The following is a 25,972-nucleotide window of genomic DNA, read 5'->3' as shown; positions in this document are numbered from 1 at the left end:
CTGGGAAGCCAATAGAACTGCAGGATAAACTGTTCAGCTAATTATCACTCACAAGAATGCCCTATATTTTAATTATGTGTGGATCAAATAAGTAAATATTGACTAGTTAGATACTCATAATGCTAATATTGAGAATGATGGAAGCAAGAGAATTGGAGGGCTAAGCAGCTAATAGAATTGGAGGACAGATAGTTAAACCAAAGTCCACTGAAAAGGTGCCACTCACATTTGTATTAAAGGGATGAAATTCATAAACATTGATTTGCTTAATGTTTATAACAAAAATATTGGGATGAATGTAAGTTTGTGCACACTTGAATTTGGGCTGGCATTATGGCTGCTCGACCCGTGCGGCTGCACCAGGTACTGAGTTTGGGGGCACTGTGCTTAGAAAAAACTTATGGGATTTAAAAGCGCTTGCTCTAAAGTTCCTTGTGTCCAGCAGTTTTCAAGCAACAACAAAATGTCAAGATAACTCTGGTGACCAATGTTCCTGCGGAAGAGAGATTGGAGTTTTGTCTAGTGGCAGTGCTGACTTATCATAAAGCAGCACAATGGTTTATTATGCCTGATGCAAAGAACGTGTAACATGCAGATCATATTACTTTATTTTATGTGAATAGCTCTGTTGATTACTGCTTTTGTCATAGATCATTTTGTTACCTGCAGTTCATAAGTTACAATCCTGATGACGTATGAACTGTCATCAAACAGCTGCATACAAACCGCATGGTAGAAGTTAGAATGTTGTTTTCTCGCAGTCTTTTATGAACCTAATATTGCTAAAAAAAGGTTAATTTGGGTAGAAATGCATTCTTATTAGTAAAGACAACCCTAACCACTTTTGTACATTTTAAATCCTGAGTTTGTGCTTCGCCAGACCAAACGCTTTAAAAAATATTCTGCCTAGTAGTAAGGATGCCATGTGAATCCTACACATTGGAATCCTCATTGCTGTATGTAACAATTCCTATAGACTGAAGAACATTCATATGATTCATTCCCTCTGTATAATGTGTGTCTCTTGTAAAGTTTTCTGACACCCCACACTGGTATGAGAGACACTATAAAACAAATGAAAAACATATTGCAGAGGGGTTATGGAGAGATGAGGAGCACTGGTGGAAGGTGGTAGTTAAAAACTGCCCTTTTGTGCAAATGTGGGTCACTCTTTTAGCTATCTGTTTCACTATTGGGAGCCTCTTTACTTTGGTGCCAGGGATTATTTCCTATCCCAGACTGACTCTGTAATGTACTGTGTAAAGCGTCGTGAAAACGCACACATGTTACACAAATATCAAGTTAATATGAAATTAAAGGAGAAAGGCTAGTTAAGAACTTTTTATTACCCAAGACAATGAATTCTATCTGTTCGGAGCTTGACATTGTACTGGGAACTGCTTGCAAAATGTTTTGAGACACTTACCACCTATGAGAAAACAGGTGGGAAGCTGCAGTAGATGGCCACGGCTGATAATGTGCCAAGATTAAGGGCAAACAAACTGGTGAAAAAAATGGCAAGCAAAAGAGCTTGTTAAATGTGATGGCGACGCAGGTGAACTTGTGACGCAGCTGAAAGCTAAGGGCGATATTTATACTTTTTGACGCAAAACTGCGCCAACACAGTTTTGCGTCAAACATTTTACCGCCAGCTAATGCCATTTCTTTTCGCCGCTCGGGCGTCAAATCTATACTTTGACGCACGGCGGCACAAACCACTGGTGTAAGTCTTTTTTATTTCACTCAAACCAATGCGTCACGTCGTAAAGAAAAACTACGTTAATGCAATGAAAATGACTGTGATCCTGTTTACGAAGCGGCAAACTGGAGACGTGCTGTGTTTTGACGCAATAGCGTCAAAAAGTGGCGCAAACACTGCAAAATGTGCTAAGGAGAGACAAAATGGGTCCCAGATGCGTGGTCAGACCCCAGGAAGATGACAACAGACCAGGAACCAGCCAGGAGGACCCACACAAGACCCAGGAGAGTGAGAAGAAGGAAAGAAAGTGTTGCTTCAGTGCAGAGGAGCAGGAAATTCTGGTGAAAGAGGTGATGGAACAGCAGCACCGCCTTTTTGTCACCTCAAAGTTGCCAATGAGTAGGAGAGAGGCAATATGACAACAAATTATTGGCAAGATAAACAGTGTGGCAGAAGTACGGAGAACAGTCATCGAGTGCAAGAAATGCTGGCATGACTGCAAGCGCAGGACAAAGGAAAAGCTGGCCAGGAATAGGAAGGCAGCACTGCATACTGGAGGTGGGAGTCCAGCACCGCAGGAGGCCCTGGGCCACATGGAGGAGATGGTGGCAGCCGTCATCCCTGAGGAGATCGTCACAGGGATTCGGGGACAGGACAGTGCAGACTAGCAGGAAACAACACACATGCAGGGTAAGTTGTACGGAGAACTAAAATGCACAAATGTTAACCACAAGCGGGGGGGACATACCTACTTCTCAATGCATGTAAGTCATGATATTCAGGAAGTGGCATGGGTAAAGGAGCACGGCACAGGTGCATGGCCCGTTCAGAGGAATCCGGGAGCACAGTACTACACTACACCAACAACCTTTGTATGGTGGTATGCTGCCATGCCAAGGATGTTGGAAATGTAAAGCCAGTCCAGGAGGGCAGGGTACAACATAAAACTGGCCTGCTGTCACACGTCAGGTGGTATTCTCCCTACATGACCTAGGGTTCAATTAACAGTCTCAGCCCATATCTGCAAATAGAATTTAACATTGACAACAGTTGCCACTACCACCTCTGCTGTGTGTGCAGGTCAAGTAGCGAATGGCAGTAACGTCCCCATGGATCAAACACACCTAAATTAGAGGGTTCAGCATGACAATGTTATCAATCCCCTGTAATCAATAGAAATTTTCTAATCCTGTCAAATGAGATTGTCCATAGTTGCTACAAACATCCACCATTTTCATAAACATTATGAGGTACACAGCACTAATGTCATACCGATGCTGCATATATCAGGGTCCACCCTGTGCCTGGGTCACAATAGCTCCAATGACACCATGCAATATCCCAAATGTCATACTGCTCAGACAACAACATTGAGGGGGGAGGACATATGTCACCGGCTAGTGAAATTCACCCTCACAGTCAGAAGAGGAAATGGAGCACTGCTAGGACCATCAGTGCACATTCCCCAACATCAACATCACACACTACCAATGCTGACATATGTAGTGTGCCATGCCAATGCTATACATAGTATATGCTAGGTCTCAGCAACATATAGCTGGATGTGAAATATCTGAGACTGGCTCAGTTCCAGAGTGTTAAGTGTGGTGCAAGTGCCATCAGAGCAACCACAGCCAGTGCAAGGCCTCACCATGAGAATGGAACTAGACGGAGGGTTAAGTAAGACAAGAAGGTGGCAATTCACAATTTGGCCAGAACCAACACCTAGAGGATGTGATGCTGACAAGTCCCCAAACTGACTACAATACATGTGACAGGCAGGTGGGGCATAGGCCATGGGAGAATGCTAATATTAAAGACAGGCGTAATGAGCAGGAACTAAGATCACAATGTGCAACAAATAGGAAGGCAGGCACGTCACATTACAAATCCCACAACACATGGTACAATATCTAATTACAAAGGACGATGGTTCTCCTGGGGATATGCCTGTCCTGGACTACCCTGATGACATGGATGACGAGCTGACAAACATCAGCCAGCAGATCCTCCAAGATGTCCTTGGGACCCTCCAGACCCCACCTTCAGTCGCAAGGATGAGCACAGATACAGCAGCCATCACAGAGGACCCACCCAGCACCCCAATTGCCAGCTCCAACCCAGCTGAGGACTCTAACAACACCCGCACCAGCTTTGAGAGAACTGTAGTTGCAGTACAGCGGGAGCTGGCCAAGGAGGTGCGGGTGGGGATGGAAAATATGGCAGCCAGCCTAGAGGGGGTGAGTTTGTGCATGATGTCTCCCAGGATATTTAGCCACGATGTTGGTGATCAATCCCTGGTGATCAACAATGGCCTGCACGTTGATGGAATGTGTGTGCATCTGGGATCCATTTTGGCTCTCCTCTGATGAAATGGCAGTGTTCGCGGGTTTCTTTGACGGTATTGCATCAAAAATCGGCGCATATCCGGTTTGCGGTGTCGTAAATCGACCCACAGTCATTTACCCAGCATTAACGTGCTTTACGACTTGACGCTGCAGTGTGCGTCAAAAATAATGACTCCCACCTGTGGTTTGCGCCGCTGTGCGTCAAAGTTTAAATTTGACGCCCGCATGGCGCACCAAAATGGCGTTAGCCAGCGGTAATATTTTTGACGCAAAACTGCGCCGGCCCAGTTTTGCGTCAAAAAGTATCAATATGGCCCTAGGTACTTAATTGTGTGATATAGCTACTGAAGTAAATCAGACAATACATCTAATGTACCAGAAACAGTCCATATCATCATACAGATCACAGATTGTCCCTGAGGAAGTACATGCCAACGCAGCCTACACATGTCCTAGCTAACAGCACAGCAATGCTCTAAAAGATGTGTAACAACTTAAATGACCTATGCATCATAGTTCAGCCATTTGTCACATACGAAAATGCTGCAAATCCTCCACATGTGACAGGCAAACTAATGACTATCCTCTGGATGACCATCAAGGGCCACAAGATCCGTAATTTGTCAATGGAATTGCCAGGATACAATGCGGTTGCTAATCATGAGTGGTAATCCTAGTCTTGGACAAGTGATTTACAGATTTACATGTCAGTGTACTAAACATGGATCAGCAGTCCTAGGTACACATTTCATAACCCTAAGCCTGTGCCTGAGGGGGGGGGCAAGCAACAAATACTTTCCAACATCTAGGACACCCAGGAAGCTTTGGACAGCTGTACATGGGTTTGGGCAGTCCACCACAGGTAAGGAGGATGTCTAACTAGGATACACCTAAACGTTTGACAATCCCATCCACATTTATGTTTGGAAATGTAGACAATTGTCAACATCATTTAACACCACTAATACATGTTTTACAACAAGCAGATAGATGCAAGCACACATCTTGCCATGAGCTGCATGCACACCTATGACATTGTACTCAAGTGCTACATACATGTAGCACAACATGTTGAGCAACATGCTGCTAGGAAGTCAAATATACAGTCAAACATGTTCATTAGTGAGCAGGGAGGCTCAAGTCTGTGGGTAAGACTTTGGCATCCCTATTCTGTGAGATTCAGGGTATGACCTGCTGACTAAATCATAAATATGTCCCTCTGATAAATGTTCTTAATACAAGTTTTATCAACAAATGTCACCCTATTCACATGGCAATGCCGAAATGGCTGTACTACAATCCCAAAAAATGAGTATACGCTAATGATTGTCCAATTTAAAGATGGAAAAAAATTATACTACATTCAAGTAACATATCTGATCATTTACCAGCACATCATACCTTGCTATGTGTCCATCACACAGGAGTCAATCACACAACAGCTGCAAACACAACACAGAACAGAAATATCAACACTTACTGGAGATGTCTGGGTCCGCAAATCGAGCCACCTCTCCGATTGTGTAGGAGGCAGGTCCACCTGTAAAGCATGGAAGGGAGAAATGTGCTCAATGTCTGTGCACTGTACAACACTTCCAAATACAATTACTGTGTGGAACATTAAATCTGAAAGTCTAGCCTCTCAGGCATGATGATTCTGCAACAGACATACCACTGCAAACATGTACAGACCCGGTCACTCCAGTGAGTGATATACACATATCTGCACACATGCAGTGGCCCTAACTATCATGTAGTGGCAAACATGCTCCATCATTTGTTTGCAGACTCATTTATGGAGTGTACTCCTCTCATCATTTGTATTAATGAGAGACATGCAAAGCCACTTTCCTGGAGCACTGCAATGTCAGTCACTCAGGTGTTGTGGCTTGGGCATCAAAGGACAATCATTTACTGTGTGACACACCTGTGGGTTGATTTAAGGTCATGATTTATCATGCTTGCTATGGTCCCTTACATGTAGGGCCTGAGTTGTATCTAGGTTACATATGGTACATTAACAGAGAACGCTGAGCCACATATGCCCCCTATGACACCATAATGGCAGGGAATCCTGTGCATTATTTGGTGACAGTTTGAGGCTAGGCATGGATTGACCAGTTTTAATATTTGGATACAACAAGGAGATATATATTGACAGTGTGTATTGTAGTCATCCATGACAGACTGAATGGGCACAGGTGTAGTCATTGCACCTGAAATGTGTCACTCATTGCCCTGTTTACCAAGTATGGGTTTAGGAAATCACAGTTGAGCAACATTCATCATCTTATATTAGCCAAGTTGGTTGATCAGCAGATTTACAGCAAACTGACACTGTGATGATATTAACACATTGCTTAGAAAATGTACCACTGTGTCAATCATGATGATATAGGTTTCAATTTGTATGTACCTTCGGAATGACAGCAGTCACAGGAATGCTGGTCTTCTGATCTTAGCATACACCCATGTCAGTGATAGCCTCCATACTTGGAGGTTAGTTATTTAACATATGCTGCAGTAGATCAGCATGGGTGTGCCAAACTAAACTAGCAAAGAATTAGTGAACTTTATATGTATGATGGAATTGGTCATGGGTCTCTTGCACGGCATCATGCACTTAATCCATTGTGATCATGCATTCCCCAACGTAAGGTATCCCATGATGATCCCATAACTTATGAGAAGTACATGGCAATAGAGTAACACAGATGGCAAATGCACTAGCTCGGGGCCAGCTATTGTGACTAAGACCAATGTAAAACACACAGGTACAATGAACAGAGGGCCATGTATAGTTGTTACCCCTCAATTTGTATCATTTGCTTCATTTAATGTGCCACAGCTATGGTAAGTAGCACCAAACATTTTGACATGAACCCGTGTGCATTACTTTTGGCATCCATCCCTAATTTAAATGCAGCACAACAAGTCAAACTATCAGCCTAAGATGTTACCTGAGGTCAGAAATAACTTGTTACGTATGTGTTAGAATCCAGTTGTATCAGAAATAATTGGGGGACACATTCTTGAAAATTTCTGGATTAAAAACTGTCTTTCCTGGTACACTCACAGACCATGCATAAAACATATGTTAGAGCGACATTTGCATCCTCGATTGACGTGAAAGCAGCACTAATTTACAGTTGTGTTTTGTAAGTTAGTGCAGCTGTTGCGTCAACAAATGACAGTAATGTGTAGGAATTATTGTATAACTCACGGCAACTGTATGTTTAACTTGTATTCCACATGTCCAAAAACATTGCCTGCAGCATATGAACAAATCTTCTACTGTCACTGCAGAGCATTTAAATGTGCTCACCAACAGGGCCACCAATCACAATCCCCAGGTGGTCGAGGAGGTCTTGCTCCCTGGCAACCAGGTCAGCCCAAAGGTGTTTTAGCTGGTGGTCGTTGCGCGGTGTGTTGTATATTCTTTTCAGATGGTACAGGACCTTTGCCCACCTGAGCCTCCTTGCTTCTGTGTGATACCCCTGTATCACCCAGCCACCTGTTTCTATCATTAATGGGAAGAAGTGGCACACCAGCCAAATGAATCCCCCAAGCTCCTCCTCTCCCATTCTACCAAGGTTTGGCCAACCCAACATGCTTGAAAGAAAAGAAGGAATTAAGGGGTACAGAGGATAATGAAGGGAAGGGAGGAGAGGGAAATAAAAAGTAAAGAACACTAAAACAGCCCAACTATCCCAAAACTAACACTACCCACAACAGACTCCCAACAGTACAAAGACAAAATTAGACACCAGAAATGACAAAAATACACTTACACAGGATACCACATACACTTAGGAAACACTAAAAGACAATATAAAGAGCACACAGGAGACAAATTCACAATATTCACAGAGAGACAAGTCCAAACACAGCCACACAGTCAAGATAAATCGCAGACTGCAAAGTGAAAGTACACCCACTGTACCAATTCTGTAAACAGGATATCCTATTACATCACTTCCTGCCTCAAATGTGGTGCGTTTTTATTCTTATGCGTCAAAATATTATAACGCTTACAGTATGTGCGTATTTTTTTTTACGCACATGCTTAGAAATGACCCTGCATCCATATTTTCAAATATTTTTCATAGTTAACCAATTTCATGGGGTACAGTGTGGGAATTACTGCTCAGGGCCAATGGATGTATCATGGCAGTGAACGTGATTTTTTAATGCATATGTGGCATTTTTTGACACATGAGTTTTTTTAACGCATATCCGTCAAAATTTCTGTCTTTTACTGGGTTTGGGTCATTTCTCAATTTTTTTAGTACATGACAGGTGTGACTATACAGAGATACGCTGTTTGCACCAACATTGTGCATTCCGGTGTATGGGCACATGAGGCAGATCATACTACTGCGGACCATGATACTCTAGTTGTTGTACCGGATTTGCACTCTTCACTGACGCAATAGATGCCCAAACTTTTGGAATACAAATTGGTACTACCCAGTTTGAGAAGGTTATGCGTCAATAGAGGATAGCAAGGCTACACAACTCAATACAGTAACTCATTGCCTGTGTGTCAATGTGTGTGAATTGGCTCTTACAAATTTAGTTGTCCCACTGTGTGACCATCACAAGACGTGTTTTCTTAAATGTGCTTGTATGCACGTGTTGTCAATGTGGCCAAAAATCAGATGCTATTCAGTGTGGAAATGGGAAAGAAAATGTGTTTGTCATACACGCAGCAACAAATGCTGTGTGAACTTCCCAGATTTTTTGGGACATAAGCATCTCCAATGACAAACCATGCACAGGATAGATAGAAGACGGTTGATCATGGCAATGTTCCAAGACTAGACCATCACATGTCCTGGAATGTCGGGTACCACTTCCTGAGCACTTGTTTGTATACTACCCATGAGTCAGGCATTGGAATATGCTATGTGGGTACAGTGTTTGTGACACCAAGTCCCAAAAGCAATCCACAAATGTAATGTCACGCCACAGTTTGAGTTGTATAAATGACCTATGTTTCTCCTGTGGCAGTGGAGGACCAGCAGACCAAGCAGCACGTGTTCACATATTTCCAGTGGTTAATTGCACAAAGGTGTCCAGTTCAAGTGTGTGGGCCAATGTGTAGCCTGTATCATTATTGGGGTCCATGTTGTCACAGTTACGTGCAGGTCTAGTCATGAGTCTTTGGAGCCATTCCCTGCATTAACAAAATATCCTTCTCAGCTGAATTGAACGAACGCCAAGGAGGAATAGACAATACACATGGGGATAGTCCAGCTGTAGCACTGCAGAAGTTTTATGAGACTGACAACAGGGCAAACCTTGGTATGCTCAAAAAGTCAATGAATCAGTAATTTTAAACTGTCAGGTTTCCTCATAGGGAAACGTCCTCTACGCCAACTCTGTAACAACGAAGTCCTGGTTAACGAAAGCGGAACAACGCTTTCCTTAACCATGACTTCATTGTTTTGTGCCTTAACCACGCATGTCCTGAACAACGAACATGCGTGGTTAAGGCACAAACAAGGGAGTCGGCTGAGGAGGATGGTGCGGAGGACAAGGCGATGACTCAGGTAAGTGGGGGGGGCGGGGGTTTTAGGTTTTGGGGCGGGTTGGGGGGTGGGGGGTCGGTGGTTTTAGGTTTTGGGGCTGGGGTGAGGGGGTGGGGGGGGTTTTAGGTTTTGAGGCAGGGGTCGGGGGTTTTAGGTTTTGGGGCGGGGTGGGGGTTTGGGGGTTTTAGGTTTTGGGGCGGGGTGGGGGGTTCAGAGGGTTTTAGGTTTTGGGGCGGGGTGGGCGGGTCGGAGGGTTTTAGGTTTTGGCGTGGGGTTGAGGGTCGGGGGTTTTAGGTTTTGAGGTGGGGTGGGGGGTCGGGGTTTTAGGTTTTGGGGCGGGGTGGGCAGTCGGAGGGTTTTACGTTTTGGGGTGGGGGTTTTAGGTTTGGGGTGGGGGGTCAGGGGGTTTTAGGTTTTGAGGCGGGGTGGGGGGTCGGGGATTTTAGGTTTTGGGGTGGGGTGGGGGGGTCTGAGGGTTTTAGGTTTTGGGGTGGGGGGGGGCGGGTGGTTTTAGGTTTTGGGACGGGGTGGAGGGTCGGGGTTTTAGGTTTTGGGGTGGGGGTCAGGGTGACGCATGCAGGATCAATAGATGCCTATTACTAATGCCTTTACCAGGAATGCCTTTACAACAAAATATTGTTGTTAAGGCATTCGTAGTAAAGGCATTAGTGGTAACAACGAGGTCGTTGTTCCGACCTCGTTGTTCAAGCACTCGTTGTTCCGGCAGGCGGCGTTCCGACATACAACCTACCTCACAACATTTGTACACAGGGTGGCCTCTAAAATTCCCATTGCATCCGGGAACATCAGTGACTCTGTGCTGATTAATCTGACAGCTATTCACCATGCAAGCCCCATCAATATTTTGGGGGCAATGTGAATCATTGTGTGGATCGTCAGGGTACAAACATGTGTCGACATTTCATGCACATTATCTAACGTTGTTTGTCACTCATGCATACATGAAACCCAGACAAGGGATGGGTCATGATTAGGCTATTTGAAGACAAGTTCCACCGCAAGATAAGATAAGTAAACTGATTACACTATACAATTTATTTGAGTATCATTGTAGACCTACCTGACACAATACCGCAGGAGGAGAGTGAGGGCATGGAAAGCAACTATGAGACAAATGTTGCCATAGGGAACCTTTATGGTAACGCAAATACAGGAACCAGTCAGACTAACAGGATGCAGGGTGAATCAGGAACAAAAATCAACAAGGCAAATACACAGTGAGCAGACTCATTCTGGTCAAAAGTGGAACAACACTGTGGAAAATGTAACCTGTATTTGTCCTGTGTGCTGCAACGTTACACAATGACCCAAGGCCTGTTTACACAAGTGAATTATACGGCAATGCATAACAGTGATATACATATAATGACAGTTTCTATGGCGTTCCAAGCAGCTGCAAGGGCATTGCATGTTGAAATGGCTGGTCTGCATGGAGGTGCTCACAGGTGTGTGCAGCTTCAGTCTCTCACAAGTCCTGTAGGTGCGAATCAAGTTCAAAGGGCCACCAGTACCTTTCACATGGGAAGCAATGGACAGGTGGTTACAGGTCCTACAGACTACAAGGCAGTGCATTATCCAACCATAAGTCCATGCAGATGGAAGAACAATGACTATGGCATACTATACTAAAGAGAGAAGCACACTGGTGTCAGAATGTGAGTCTGGGTGTGTGTAGATGAGGGATTATCTGGGTACAAATAGTCCATTTCCAGGGCCACCTTGAGAAGGGTGGGGAGAGACAGAGAACATGGCAGTGACAGGACTTATGACCTGGGATGGCATGTGCAGGGGATGTCTTGTGAGCAATGCTAGTCATACATGGTGCACTAGTGCTATCCATTTGCTGCTTACATGTATTTCTTGTCACACATGCTCCTTGCAAAGATCGCTGATGTCACACTTACTGCTGTCAAGGGTCTGGTCATACATTCCTGTTACCAATGCAATAGCACATCCACTGTCTCAAGTATGAGGCATTTTCTTTCCTTAGTGAATGATGGTGTCTTAGTTGTGTGCCATATGCTCCAATGAACCATGTTGTCAACATGTATGTGTGAAATAGCTGTGGTGCTCTGCTATTGCCCTTCAAATGTGAAATGGACAGGATCTATGTCATTTACAGTGTGTGTGAAGTTGGCTGTACATTCATACCCATCAAATGTGATATGGCTTTTTCAGTATCCTAATCTGTAATCCTGCAATGCTCCATGAGGCTACACTCTGATTAAGAATCTTAGGGATAATGTGAAGCTAAAATGATTACCCATGCCATGATATAGTGATTAGAATAGGTGTTTAATGACATATGGTAAGGCCGTGGTGATGGAGAATATAGTTAAAAGAAGTTTTGGACTATGTGTTTTTTCCAACGCAATCCTGCTGCTGTGTTTGGATGGCCCCCCTCATGTTGATGGACAACGTCCTCCTCTTCCTCCTCTTCAGTCATTTGTGGGTCTGGATCATAGAGGGGAATGTTCTTCCTTACACAAATGTTGTGCAGGATTGCACAGGTCAAAATGATCTTGCAGACCATTTCTGGTGAGTATAGGAGGCTGCCTCCGGTGATGTTGAGGCACCTGAATCTTGACTTCAGGATGCCAAAAGTCCTTTAGACTATGGTGCGTGTTCTCTGATATGCCTCATTATAGGCACGCTCTGATGCTGTGCTTGGGTTTGCAAATGGGGTCATGATCCATGGCTGGATCCCATACCCCTGATCAGCAGAAAGAGAAAATGAGTGAGAAACGTTTGATGTTGCTTGCACCATGATTATCACTTTGCATGGCAGTTGTTATATGGTGTTGTCTGTGACTCATCTGTGTTTGTGTTATTGTGTTGAATCCTAGGCTTCTAGGATGTATCATCAGCATTGGGTTGTTTCATTATCTGAACTCGTGTTTGGCTGATTGACCAGATGTCGGCTGTATTTTTCTAGACTTGCAGTACCTTGTGTACTCCCTTGCATTATGTAATGTGAAAGAGGTGCCCATGGGTCTTAACTGGGGGTGATATGATACTTCTATAAACAGAATCAATTCCACATCGGTGGTAACTCGGTTGCATCTCTATGGCCTGGACATCACATCCAATTTAACATATGCAATAGAATTTGTTAAACATCAGTGAGGCCCTTTGATTTGGCAAGGTGACAATGTACAACACATCTCCATAAGTTGTCAGCACTGACGTGTTGTCAATTGACTATGCACAAATATCCCATGTGTGACAAGTTTTCTGCAGACCTATTTCTCTGCCCTTGCCGAGTCGACTCATGTTCAAACGTGCAAGAGAAGAAAGGCAAAACCAGGGCACTCCATGGTCAATAATAAGTCCATATACGTCAAGAATAATTTATTCTTTTGCAAGCAGAAGACCGAAGTAATGTTCACAAGGTATATAAGTCCATAAATGAAACAACAGAAAACAGCCTACACGTGTTTCATCCTATCGGACTTTTTCAAGGCTCAGAAACTATGGTGGAGGAAAAAATGCTGTCCGAGAAATATTTCTGTTAAATTATTGAATCGTGTCGTCCTATATCCAAAAATAGAAAGTTGCAGTACGGAGGTTCGTAATGTCAAAAACGGCATGTTACCAAAATTGCTGAGAAACGGTGTTCAGTAAGTCCTCAATAAGGAGAAATAAATATGATACAGGTCTGAAACTGGACCAATATCTTAATGGTCACCCGTCCAAAGTAAGGAAACGGGAAATCTTCGAGTATGTAGGTTGTATGCAGCGCATGATAACGCTGTCGAAATGTATGCCATGTTCAAACGTGTACCTATACTACTGAACCTCTTCCAGTTCAGCCGGCTAACTTGGTTGTGAGGTTGTCGTTTAGAGTGTCAGAAGGTCCATATGCCTGTACATCTGTTGTGTGTGTGTGAAATTGTCTCAATCTGTATGTGTAGGAATGTGCACTTTCAATATTGTCACATCAATATGTGTTCTTTGCACAGTCCACTTGCTTATTGGTAGTGGGCAATGTCAGAGCAGGAGTGATGTGAGATATTGGTACAGCCTCATTGATTCTATGTCACCTTCATTGTAGTGATCATCATCATCATGCTATGTGTCTCATGGTGTTTGACCTGCAGCAAAACACATTGAACACCCCTTACACAGTACTTATTGGTTGGAAGGGTGTTTGATTGAGTGTTATTGATGTGATATTGACAGATTAATTTTCCAAGTTGTACTGCCAGTTAAGGCCATATTATTGTCATTGTGTTGGTTTTAAATTGTTCCCTTATGTCTGTGGACTGGCATCTGTTGTTATATGGAACTGTCATTTGTCCATAGGTGTGTATCCCATTGGATGAGGATATCAAACATGCCTAGCGGTGCCACAACCTCAGTGTGTTCCTGGCCACGTGTCCATTTAGTGGTGTATGTGTTATATGTCCTAGAGGGTTGCTGTGCTGTGTGTATATACAGTAAGTAGGTTTCTGTACTTACAAGTAGGCCATTTCCATATCGTCCATCCTGGAAGTGTTGATTGATGGTGCAGTGGCAGAAGATGAATGAATCATGTACACTCCCAGGATACTTTGCCACAATGTTGGTGATCGATCTCCGGTGATCAACAGTGCCCTGCACATTGATGGAGTGTATGTGCTTCCTGTTGTGGTATAGATGTTCGGTTGCAGCAGGTGGCACAATGCGTACATATGTGCAGTCAATGGCACCAAGCATGTGTGGGATGCTGTTGATTTGGTAGAAGCCCTGTTTGGTCTCCTGCTGCTTCTGCTGTGTGTTGAGGAAGCTAATGTGGCGGGGTGTGAGGGAGATGATGGCATCCAATACCTTGGGAAGGAAGGCATAGAATGAGGGCTGTGAGATCCCGGCAACCAGGGCACCAGTGGTTTGAAAGGAGCCACCTGCCAACATGTGGAGGACAGCTAGCAGCTTGGTTTCTGTTGGAATGGTATGGGTGTCTGCAAGCTGGGTGCCAACTGTGGCTCAATGTTGCGCAGCAGCTGCTGAATGACGTGCCAGTTGAGTCTGTACCTCTGGATGATGTCTTGTTGCCGGAGTCCCAGAAGGGTTGTCCTGGTGTGGAATATCCTCTCCTGCCCTCTGCGTTGCCTTTGGGGTCCCTGCTGGTGTTGTGGAAGCTGCGGTTGTTGGTCCTGTGCTCTTAGTCTGCGTGCATGCTGGATGAAAAGCACCTCCATGTCTTCCTTTTGGAACTCTGCTGTTTCTTCTGTGTGTTTTCCTTATGTACTGGTCTGTTTGTCCCATTTTAACACCTGCCCTGACCCAGGCATTATTTTTTGATGCAAATCGGGCTGTGCGTAATTTTCTGACTCAGACTCCCGGCCGTGCGGGATTTTTGCGCAGTAGCATAAATATGGTGCACGGTGTTTAAGTCATTTTTTGGACTGGAACGCCTACCTTGCATGTCATTAACGCAAGGCGGTTTCCCACATACAGAAAATGACGTACGCAGTGAACTTTTGGCGTTCGCGTGCTCCGGCGTCATTGTATAAATATGGTGCAAGGTTTGCGCCAAATGTGCGTCAAAATGTTTGACGCACATTCAGCGCAGACCGAGTATAAATATGCCCCCTAGGAGCGAGTTCCCAGTCTCATTAGATGAGGTTAAAGAGGATTTCTGTGTCAAAATGAAATAACGTTTCTTGTCAAGTTTTTATCCCACTCCATTCGTTTTTATCACAGTTTGAGGTCTGGGAGCCTGTACTGTTTACAAGTCATAGCACATTAGCTCCTTGGAACATGATGTTTTCTATTGGTCTAAACAAAGGGCAGACTCTGGCTGTTACGATCCTATTTCTTTATTGGCTTCACATGGTGGGATTTGTGGTAAACTTATTCCGTACCATTTACTCAAGTAGTTTGATGACAGACACATTTTGTCAATAGGCTGCAAAGGCGTTCAGGACCATTAGTCAACTTTACAGAGTTGTGTTCATCTGGGCATTAAGTGCATGAATGGTGTGCCCTAATGTATGGAGTAATGGAACTACAGGCTTTGCAACTACAAACATTTAAAGTTGCAAAGTATCAAAGCACATTGTTATTCCCAAATGTAATTCTAAGTCACCATGTACACTTACCATACATTACAAATGTTTAGGAAAAAAGATGGTGAATTGGGCACCCGCTCTTTCCTAACAATTGGCAATGGAGTGTAACAACAGCTTGCACACTAAATTATAGTTTCAAATCACTGGTTATTGATCAATGCCCAGAAGGTGTGTCCTCGGAGAGAGCGTCCAGATTCTGAATGTGGGGTGTGGTCTTTTATGGGGAGCACAGAGCAGTGCCCTGGACCTTCCCATTGTGCAAAAAAAATCGAGCATTTTGCAATTTGGAAGCCAGGGATGGAGACCTTCTCTTCTTCCAGGTCTCCCCCATTGCATTCACAGCCATCTTTGCAGGATTTGTAAACATACTCCTTTCTCATTAATATTAATTAGGGCAAGATTCTACCTAAATCCTACCAAAAGTCAATTATGTGCTGCTTCAAGTCAGTAAATCCAAATAATCACAACATAACTTCTTGGTTTGTACCAACAACAACAGCACAGCTTTATTCGGTTATTAGACCATCAAAGCATAAATACAGTAAAAATATCATAAGAGCATGGTAAAAGAATAATATAGAAATACAAAAATATAAGCATATAAGTAAAGGTTTAAGATACTATACACATAATACTAATTCATGAAAAGCTACCATTTAAAAAAACTCTTCTTATGTGCCATACTGTCACAAGAACTTACTAATACAAGTATAAAATATAAATATGTTAATAAAAAGTTAAGATACCATGCATAAGGTGGGTTTTCATAAAAACCACTGTTTAAGAAAACTCTTTCTTATATGTCATGCAGCCACATGGAACTTGCTAACTGCGACAAGCAAGAGTTTAGATGTATTACTCCTTAAAATTCTTATTGCTACCCAATATTGGGTCACCCCTAGAGCACGACAAATGGTGCAAATCCATTTGAATCGAGGAGCAGAATAGACTGGACAAAAAAACTAAAAGTGACCCTCGGTTTCTGGACTACCAGAACAAGTGGGGCAGAGATCAGACAAGGGAACAGACCCCCATTTAATGGTCAGGGATAACAGTGGAAGGCTCCCAAATCGGAAACGAGCATACAACCCCTTTCCCTACAAGTCAGGAATACGGTCCAAATAAGGTTCAAAGTAAGGGATCGATTTAAAGTAAAAAAATGAGACAGTCAAATGGCCATCTAAATTGCTACGGGTGAGTTAATTCCTTACGTAGGACCAATAAGAAGTTTTCACTATGGAACTGTGTGACATCTCCAGACCCTGGGGATTTTCCCAAAAACTTGTCAATCCCAAAATGGGAAACCCTTTGGACACGTGTTTGACCCATGGAATGGAAGTCACATTTGGTCTCTTCAAAAGGTCATGGAAGGAATCTCTATATATGGCAAGTTCTGGTACAGTCCAAATTCTCACCCAATATAGTAGCAGTTTTAGGATAATCAGATTCATTATACGTTTGAAACCCAGATCTAGAAACAAAGGTTTTAGCGGGGTACTCCTTGGGCAAGCAACTAGGGCTCTGGCAAAATTATTTTCGCCAACCGATATTTTTCTGCAATCTGAAAATCCCCATATTTCCGCACCGTAAGCAGCAGCTCCCTGTGCTTTGGCCAAGTAGATTTTGATAGCAGGAGAAACAGCTTCGGACACAGAGCTTTTATAAAAGCGCAGGATTGCAGCTGCTCGGTTTTGGAGGAGCCCCACACTATTCCCAATCTGTTCCTCCCAAAGCATGTTACTAGAGATTCTTACTCCTGGGTAGTCGATAGAATTAACCCTGGTCAATACAGACCCATCTAAACCAATTGTACATCTACCCCGGGGTCCTAGACCAAAGACCATAAGCCTAGTTTTGTCTTGGTTTGTATATTAGACTCCAAATCCGACTTTTAATAAGTGATTTGCCCTAATTTATGGGTCTTCTGAGAAACAAAATACATGACCACTGATGATGGTCTGTTATGGATACAGTAAGCTCAATGCACAGAGCTTTTGAAGGAGGCATTGTTTCCACCAGACTTTAGTCCAAATTTGCCATGCAGACCAGGGACATCAGCATATCACTCTTTGAACCGCCATACTTATTTACGCCAGTGCTCACCAGTCTTCTATCGTGGCCAGTGTGCATTTGCAATCGAGGCAGTTTTATTGCAGTAACTAAATGTGTGTTTTTGATTACAGTCTAAGATCCTCGAAAGTAATATCTGCTATAAGAAGCGAGCCTAATAGCAGATCACCACTGTCAAACAGATGCACCAATAATCTGTAAAAGTTGTAGAAAACCCTATTTTAAAGGGTCAAGCATGCCTTTATTTAAAAAAGCTATATTTTTTAACACCAAGGGGGTCATTCTGACTCCCGCCGGCGGCGGTAACAGCACGCCCGGCGGGAGCCGCCGAATGACCGCACCGCGGTCAAATGACCGCGGCGGCCATTCTGGCTTTCCCGCTGGGCCGGCGGGCGACCGCCAGAAGGCCGCCCGCCGGCCCAGCAGGAAAGCGCCTTCAACGAGGAAGCCGGCTCTGAATGGAGCCGGCGGAGTTGAAGGCGTGCGACGGGTGCAGTAGCACCCGTCGCGATTTTCAGTGTCTGCTTGGCAGACACTGAAAATCAATGTGGGCCCCCAGGGGCCCCACGACACCCGTTACCGCCATCCTGTTCCTGGCGGGGAAAACCGCCAGGAACAGGATGGCGGTAAGGGGGTCGGAATCCATGGAGGATTCCCTGGGGTAGCGGGAAACCGGCGGGACACCGCCGGTTTCCCGTTTCTGACCGCGGCTGTACCGCCGCGGTCAGAATGCCCATGGAAGCACCGCCAGCCTGTTGGCGGTGCTTCCGTCATTCGTGGCCCTGGCGGTCTTGGACCGCCAGGGTCAGAATGACCCCCCAAGTCACCTATGTGTGGCCACGGCTTACATTTTCTTGCCAGATATGGCATTATTAAACGTTAATGCTATAGAAATAGGCTTATGGACCTCTATGTGTTCTTTCTTAGTTTCAGTGTTTGCTATTTTTAAACTTTAACGGCTCAGCTTTGCTAAATTATAGGTGCCATTCATTACCAAACAGAGGAAAAAACACATAAAGAAGTCATTTTAAAGGATTTGCAGACTTACTGAGATGCATTCACTACACTTATCTTGGGGAAAAATGTGAAAAGAAACTAATTTGTGAATGAAAGCAGAATTGCTTTATTTTAATTTAATGCTGGCATGGTCTACTTGTCCCCAGGTACCACATGGGCCCTACACTATGACTGCCTGTATCAGGGCAAGCAGTGGTGGTTGGTGAACTTTTAAAGTGTGTGGTGTGTAAAATTGTCTGCTCGAACTGAATACATTGTGCGAAGCAAGCAAATTCAACTTCCTCTCATAGGGCTAGGGAGAAAGATCTTTAAATCTTTAAACTATGGGTGCAAATGGCACATTTGCGAAAACAAATTGTTCCAAAATCCAGAGATTCTGAAGAGACACTAATTAAATTTACTTTCACAGTGTGACAGGAATCCCTACCCTCCTTAGGACTATTTGTGGTTCACCATCCCTGAGAAAACTTTTTGAGCACAGTTTCCCTTTGTAATAGATTTTTGAAGATTATCCAGTTTCGACAACCATCTTTCATCATGACTTATCTTGCATTGCTGAGTCATGAGTAATATTTCGTACACCTGGGCGTATGAAGAAAACAAAAGGGAGAGTCAAGGTGATGCAAGAAAAGTGAAGCATCAGGACTGATGCGCCACTTTCTTGCTAATATGCCCCTATATATGCAAAGTCAAACATATCAACAACAAAAATATAAAATACTACAATAGCATAAAAAAATTGGTGAGCATATAGAATTTTAATTATTTTATTACTCTTCATTAACTTTAAAACGTGCAAAATTTAAAAATATTACATTAAAATATATATATATATTTTTTAAATGTACCATGCATCCCTTTGGAGGGATCAGATGTACTATTCCCACTTCTATGTAAGAATAGTAGAGAAGGTGTTGGACTTTGGAGAGTTAGGCACTCATTATGACTTCAGCGGTCTTTAAAGACCGCCAAAGCAGCAGGCGCCACAATACCGTCAGTGCTGGTGGTATTGGTGGCACCCTATTTTTACATTTCCGCTGGTCCAGCGGAAAAGTCACATCAACATTGCAGCCGGCTCATAATAGAGCTGGCGGCAATGTTGATGTGCAGCAGGTGCAGCAGCACCCGTCATGAATTTCACTGCCCGAAATTCAGGCAGTGAAATGCGCGATGGGGCTGTGCCTGGGGGCCCCTGCACTGCCCATCCCAAGGGCCCCCCACAGGCACCCTTAGTCCACCTTTACCGCCAGCCTTTCCATGGTGGTGTTTTTGCAGCGCTGCCCTGGGGATTACGAACGCCTGGCGGTATAGTGGAGAGGCCGGCGGTATGGCCGTGGCTAATGTGCCACGGTCATAATACACTAGCAGAACACCACCAGCCTGTTGCCGGTGTTACCGCCAGTGTTCCGCCAGCTGCCAGGATCGTAATGACCCCCTTAGTGTCAGAATAACCAATGCAGATGTTAACTTTAGTAGTCCGTGTGGAGTCTCCACAGAGATGAGATGAACCAGCCCCTTAGCCCATACCGTCTCTCTTGTGATTTCTAGGTACACCAAAGAAGATAGATGGGGACTAGGATGGATGGCCAGTTTGTTTGTAGTATGGTTTAGTCACTCTGAGAGGTCCTCCGTCAAACCTTAAACACAAAATGTAACAATCGTAAAATTCTTTCCAGGAGTTGTTTCAGCTCTTAACTCCCATGACCTCCCTTAATAATGCCCTCTAATCTACCTGCGATCAGCTGCCTATTTTCCCTTTCTGAGTTCAGGCTTAGTTTTCTCCTTTGACTAAAATACGCCTGGGCTTTATCTTGGGGTTGGGTGATTCTCACTCGAGATTTATTCGGCAAGGCACTGTAGATGATGAAGAACAATAGAAGGCCTTAAATACAACCTGGTGGCATATATCACAAACAACATTACATTCCACACTTAGGCCCATATTTATACTTTTACACGCAAAATTGCATTAGCGCAGTTTTGTGTGTGAAAGTATACCGCCGGCCTCCATTCCTGGATGTCGGCCGGGAGCCATGTTTATGGAATAGCGATAGCCAGCGGTAATGCCCAGTTAGCATCATTGTAAATGACGGGGTGGGGAGGCGTACGGGGAACCGGAGGTTGTGCGCTCAATTATGGCGCTACACTGTTTAGAGGCTGAAATATGCCTCTAAGCAGAGTAACGCCATTTTCTGGTGCACAACCCCCATGGACATGGCTCCTGTCTTAGTAAAGACAGGAGTCGTGCCCACCACCCCAATGGCCATGCCCAGGGGACAAATGTCCTCTAGGCATGGCCTTTGAGGTCAGTGCAATGCAGGGGCCCAAGTTAGGGCCCCCGAGAGGAAACAAAAAGAGATAAAATATTTACCGGGACTTACCTGGGATGGGTCCCTCTGGTGTGGGTGGAGGTGTCCCTGGGGCCATGGAAGGGCACCTGTGGGATCTTTCCATGGTCTCTGACCATGGAAACATGCCCACAGGTCCCCTAATGCCTACCTATACCCAGGCGTTAAATAATGGCGTTAAGAAAGCTTAGCGCCATTGTTTAAGGCCCTCATCCCCGTGCTTGATTTTAGCACGAGGGATACATATGGCGCTAAGGCCATATTGTCATTTTCTGTACTGGAACGCCTACCTTACATCTCATTAACGCAAGGTAGGTTTCCATGTCCAGAAAATGACGTTAACTCCATAACTTTGGCACTGAATGGGTCTAGCGCCAAAGTATAAATATGGAGTTAAGTTTCCGCTTAATTAGTGTCATTTTTGTATGCTAATTCAGCGCAAACCAAGTACAAATATGCCCCCTAGTGCTCCCTTTTCCCAATGTAGAATTAATACCTTTGAACCTTAGTGAAGATCAATGAAAGTCCAAGGGTTATGGTGCCCTTTGATTGTGGTTCTCTTGCCTTCACTCAAGAAAGTTATATCACAGTGCTTTTTTGTAGTTGCTTGACTCTTGTCAGGTTTGCTGAAAACCTTTGCTATAACTTATTCTGCAGTCAAGTTAGTGTCAACGTTGCGCTTGGTTTCATAAGCATGCATTAATTTGCCACATATCTCTTGGCCTTAGGTTTCGTTTGATTCTATTTTCCTCAAACTTGTCTTCTTCTTTTGCAGGTGATGTCACCTATGAGGTGGTGGGCAGTGCTGAGCTTTGGAACCCTAGATGATCTGCAGGTAAGTGCAGCCGATCTTAGCGCTGATCAGCCCTCAATGAAGAACTTGAGGCAAAGCATTCTATAGCGCTTGAGTGCAGTTTAAATAGGACCGGACCAAAGATAGACACCGGAGTTTGCCATGATCCTGCAAGATCTCTGCAAAAACAGCAGCAAATGGTCACCAGTCTCTTGTCCTTAACGTGGGCATGCTTGGGCCAAATAATAAATGAACACACCAGACAATACTGGTATGGCAGTAGATTCCTAACAGCGCTAAAAAAAAGACAATAAACTTCTAATAACAAAGAAAATTAACAGTAAAAATGTCATATACATGCTGGGGTGCTGAGAGACAACTTAAAAAAGAAAACAAACATAATGCAGACATCAAGTACAGTGTTGAAGGGCCTGAGATTCCTATTTTGCAAGGCTATCACACAGGGCTAGGGGTTCCTTGCACAGCACAAAGAGCTAGGCGACCAGGAGAATCCTCACAATCCTCCTTTCCCCTCCCAGAAATTACCTCCAGGACAGGAAGGATTGGAAGGGGCTTGTGGGGGTGTCAAGTATTGAAAGACAACCAGTTGGGCTGCATGGAGACCATGTGAGGTGAGGTCCAAGGACCATTCTCAGGGACCTCATGGTGGCCAGCAATTCTAAGTGCATTGATGCAGGGTTTAATACGTTGGTGATCATATAGGGCCCTATGAAGCAGGATATCAATTTTTGGGCCCATGGAAGTGTAGGTTTAGCGTGGACACCCATACCCTGTCAATCACAGTCAGAGCATGGATCCTTAGACTGGTTTCTATCCGCTGCCTCCTTCAAAGACTCCTTTGCTTGGGCTAAATGAGAATGGGCCTGTTGCCATAGGTAATGCAGTGTTGCCTGGACTTCTTGTACTGCTGGCATCTTACTGAGTAGAGTTTCGTCCTTGGCCATGACTTGGAGGTGGTATCCTTTTAAGCACAAAAGGGGTACATCCCCAAAGAAGTATGCTGAGAATTATTGTATGTGAATTCCACCGTTCACATAAAATCAGACCAATCCCCCTCCAGAGTGAGTACCAGGCAACGTAAGTACCGTTCCAAGACTTGAATATATCTTTCTGCCTGATCATCCCTTTGTAGGTGGTTTGAGGAGGTATATCACACATCCATGTCCAATGAGTCACACAATGCACCCAAAAATTAGAGAAAAACTGTGTGCCTCAATCAGTGATTAAAAATGACATACCGTCAGAAGTCCATGCAGAGGTACTACATGGTGCATAAAAATATGGACTAATTCTGCAGCAGGTGGAAGTTTTTTCAGTGGGACTAAATGGCCCATTTTAGCCAGGTGATCTACAATAGTAAGAATGATAGTGTAACCATTTAACCTGATCTTGTTTTGGGAAGCTCCACCACAAAGCCATGGATACTGCATGCCATGGTTTGGGTGGTACTAGGATCAGAAATAGCAAGCTTACAGGAGGGGAATGGGAGAATCTACCTTGGGCACAACAAAAGCAAGTGTTTATGAGTTGTGTGCATCTAGGACATGGATGACCACCAAAATAATTACTGCAATTGGATCAGAGGCTTCTTAAAGCCTGGGTGATTCACCAGACAGGAATCATGACAAATGTTTAATGCTTGTTTTTGAATGTCCTCAGTTGGAAAGGACCAACAATTGTCTTTGAGTAATAATCCATTAGGAAATTCCATTTTGCGATGTTAAGTAAGTCATTGTTCCTCAGTTTTTTCACTAAGCGTCTTTTGCAAATTGGCTAGAAAGTTTTAAATTACCAGCAGTCCTTGGTAACAATCAGGAGATTAAGGGGCATATTTATACTCTGTTTGCACCGAATTAGCTTTTTTACTCTAATTCGGTGCAAAACTAACTCCATATTTATACTTTGGTGCTAGACCCGTCTAGCGCCAAATTTATGGATTTGAAGTAGAGACCTACCTTGCCTTAATGAGATGCAAGGTAGGCGTTCCTGTGCAAAAAATTACTCTATGGTCTTAACGCCATATTTAGGGGCATATTTATACTCTGGGGCATATGTATTCTTTTCACTGAATTAGCATCATTTTTTTACTCTCATTCGGTGCAAAACTAACTCCGTATTTATACTTTGGTGCTAGATCCGTCTAGCGCCAAGGCCCTGATTTATACTTTTTTTGCACCGCACTAACGTCATTTTTTGACGCAAAAGTGGCGCAAACTTACAAAATATTGGCCCTTATTTATATTTTTGGGTGCAAAACAGCACTAACTCAGTTTTGCAGCAAAATGTTTAGCACCGTTTAGCACCATTTCTGTGCACCAGCCAGCACTATATTTATGGAATGGTGCAAGCCGGTGCATAGGGTAGGCTAGAGTAAAAAAAAAAATGCCTGCTCTCACTTTCTCAGGTCTGCCTTTCTTTTGAGTTGGAATCTCCATGGTGGCCAAGAAGCAAGTGTCTATAAAGTTCCTGTGGCCCTGGAGTCTAGTAAAGCTCCTACCTTCCCAGACTTACCTGATGTGGAAATGAGTACCAGTACTATGCACATGCGATGATAAGCGACACAAGTGAGAACATCTGAGGTTGCACCTAGAGACAAACCCAATAGGCAGACCTCAGCCCCTATTAAGTTAATTAGATTTCCGCCAGTTAATTTCTAACTACCTACATGGTAGCAGCGCCTGCTTTGAAGGACTTTTGTTTTGACAAAGGCTTTACAGTACATCCTTTAACAGACTAGCCAGATTTGCCACAACAAACATACTGATTCATTTTACTGTGCTTATCTTTCTCCTCATTAGTCAGAGGTCCTGTAATCCCTCCAATTCTCATTGGTTCTGTAGTATCTACTGGTCTTGTGGTGAGTTCGCCTTTAGGTCTGTCTCAGACTAAGACAACCTTGTGTTCAGAGGTTTTTGTTTTCTCTGATCATCTCTCTATTGACCGTTGACTCTATTTTACAACTAAATCAATGAAAGCATTGATGGCTTCTGGGGGTTCAACAATCTGGGAAATATAGTCATTCAAGTCATTGCGTAAGCCATGATACAAAATGGAAATCCTTTTTTATTTAGGCATTTGACCTCTATGAGTACATTTTTACAGATTGTAAGGTAATGTAGTAAATCTGAAGATCCTTGGTTTAGGTTAAGAAGTTTGTTATCCAGTGCCTGAACAAGCATGTGCAGAGCAAAAAGCCTCCGCATATTGACCCGGATTATGACTTTGGCGGTCTTTACCGAAGACAGCCATGGTGACCGACGCCTAACAACCACACCTGAAGCAGCAATCCACCCGCCTTATCATGACCCACAGAACCGCCAAAAAGCAGCCATAAGTTTGACACTGCCAGAGCCAACGAAGGCGGGAGAGAGTCGGTCACACCACCCACACCGCCAAGCCTACAAGAAACTGGTCTTCAAATTACGATCCATGAATCACCACAGCAGTCCCTCAACGGCGGCAACCCATTGGCAGTGCAGACCTCCACAATCGTTTTGAACACACCACAACAACATTGGCTAAATTGAAAGACCCACACCTGATACACAAACACACACCATACACACACACAACCTACAATTCTTAGCAAAAGCCTGAAATCTACAACACATTGCCAGCCCACATATCGCCCAAATTGCAAACACAAACCACAGCCACCTATACACTCTACACGCATCACATACCACACATAATACCACTACACCAAACACACACAATACCACTGCACTCAATCAGTACATCACAGCATCCCACATACTCACACACCCTGCCCCCCCATCAAACATACCACCCTCTGCAAAACACATACATTACACTGACCACACAATTGGCATGTCTACACAAAAGAATCCCCATTTCACTGATGAGGAGTTGTTGGTCATAGTAGATGAAATCGTTAGGGTACGGCCACAGGTCCAGCAGATCTCCGTTGCCAGGAAGATGGAGCTATGGCAGAGAATCGTGGACAATGTGAACTCAGTGGGAACCTGTCCATGCACAAGGAATGACATAAGGAAGAGGTGGAATGACCTCTGGGGGAAGGTGCGTGCAATGGCATCCAGGCACCAC

General features: G+C 44.1%; 1 protein-coding gene across 5 annotated transcripts in view; it reads right to left on the bottom strand.

The window, feature by feature from the left end:
* Positions 1-25,972, bottom strand: part of LOC138293040 (flavin-containing monooxygenase 1-like) — a 378,358-nt gene that overhangs the window by 162,924 nt on the left and 189,462 nt on the right. For 4 of the 5 annotated variants that reach the window (XM_069232027.1, XM_069232025.1, XM_069232026.1 and 1 more), the window contains one exon: positions 5,528-5,587. The exons of the other annotated variant lie outside the window; for it this stretch is intronic. The gene's annotated coding sequence lies outside the window, so the exon portion shown is untranslated. The remainder of the gene's footprint in view (positions 1-5,527; positions 5,588-25,972) is intronic. 5 annotated transcript variants of the gene reach the window in all.

This window comes from Pleurodeles waltl, chromosome 4_2, assembly GCF_031143425.1.
Source record: "Pleurodeles waltl isolate 20211129_DDA chromosome 4_2, aPleWal1.hap1.20221129, whole genome shotgun sequence".
Taxonomy (NCBI): Eukaryota; Metazoa; Chordata; class Amphibia; order Caudata; family Salamandridae; genus Pleurodeles; species Pleurodeles waltl.
This window is presented reverse-complemented; position numbering and strand designations above follow the sequence as displayed.